General features: G+C 38.7%; 1 long non-coding RNA gene across 1 annotated transcript; it reads right to left on the reverse strand.

Annotated features, from left to right (window-relative positions):
- Positions 1-399: 399 nt before the first annotated feature.
- LOC139581768 (uncharacterized) lies at positions 400-712 on the reverse strand. The gene is made up of 2 exons (XR_011676278.1): positions 664-712; positions 400-551 (listed from the first exon to the last, which is right to left on the reverse strand). It is a non-coding gene; the product is annotated as an uncharacterized lncRNA (long non-coding RNA).
- Between the last annotated feature and the right edge of the window lie 805 nt (positions 713-1,517).

The raw sequence follows: 1,517 nt of genomic DNA on the forward strand, positions 1-1,517 counted from the left end.
TAACATGTTACACAATAAATCTATGTTTTGTTCGAAAAAGTTGAATATTTTAGCTATAAATCAGTTTTACATTACTGCTACCATCTTAGCCACCATCATAGCTACAGTCAGATATCGCACGGCAGTAGCCAGAGAAAACAGACACCAACGTCAACTTCTAATTTCACATCAGAAAAGATTTCAGAAAAATATATGGTGGATAGCTAATGAAAGATCTTGTGAATACAGACAATATTTCCGATTTCTGAAGTGTTTTACAGCGAAAACACAATATATCGTTATATTAGCTTACTACAATAGCTAACACACAGCAGCATTGATTCTAGTCAAACGCTAGCGATAGCACAGTTCGACAGATATATGAAAAAGCATCCCAAATTGGGTCCTTATCTTTGTTGATTTTCCATCAGAATGTTCTCCAAAGGGTCCTTTGTTCAGAACCGTGTTCATTTGGACCTAGAACGAACGATGTCCCTGTTGAATTAGCATGACACACTGGCCATGCCGTGCTAACCTCTCCGTCTTGACAAAATTCTTGCGTCGCATCACGTCTAAAGTCCAGAATAAATTTCAATAATATAATTAAAGTATATTGAAAAAACATACTTTAGGATGATTTTGTGACATGTATCAAAGAAAATCGAAGCTGGAGGTCATATTCACCTATAACGAGTGTTTTCCAGGAGCGCAGTCCAGTTCCTACTTCGCGCCCAGAAAAAATTATAAAGTGCGCACTTATCACTCAAAGAGGTTCCTTTCAGTCCCTGACAGAGATAATCAAGTCCTTTTTTCTCTCACTTCCGCATGACAACCAGGGGAAGATGTGTGACGTGTTTGTACAGTCCCAAGTGCCAAGGCCTTTTATAGAGAGTATCTTGAAGAGAGACATAGCTTCTTGGAAATTTCTCTTTTTCCAGAAAATGGGCTGTAAAAAGAGTTATGTTTCACTTAGAGAAATAATTAAACCTGTTTTAGAAACTAGAAGGTGTTTTATATCCAAAGGTAATAAATAATATGCATATTGTACGAGCAAGAATTGAGTACGAGGCCGTTTGAAATGGGCACCTTTTTTCTGGCTACTCAATAATTTCCCTTGCAGCCATAACAGGTTAATACATACTTCAAAAATATGTACAAACGTAGGTCGCATCTGTTTTGCATACTTGACTTGGACTCATACTCCGACCCCTCCCGTGCTCCAATTTGCGTGCTCCGAGCATCACAAATGGCACCCTATTCCCTTTTAAAGTAGACTAGGTTGTGTTAGGACCCACTCCATCAGATCTGCCCTTCCCTAATGTTGTTGTAGTAGTTATACCTAGTCTATAACATCAGACTCAGCATAGCCAACCAAGCCATTAACAAGCACTTGTCAGTCCACATGGTGGTGTTGATGTGAGGCAGACATAAACCAAAAACACGGATCATCATACAGTGCAAGACTGAATCTCTCTCAGGGAGCTCTCCTAAGTTCAATACTTAAATTCGGTCAATAGATCTTTACATTTTAATCATGT

The sequence above is a fragment of the Salvelinus alpinus genome, chromosome 7, assembly GCF_045679555.1.
Source record: "Salvelinus alpinus chromosome 7, SLU_Salpinus.1, whole genome shotgun sequence".
NCBI lineage: Eukaryota > Metazoa > Chordata > Actinopteri > Salmoniformes > Salmonidae > Salvelinus > Salvelinus alpinus.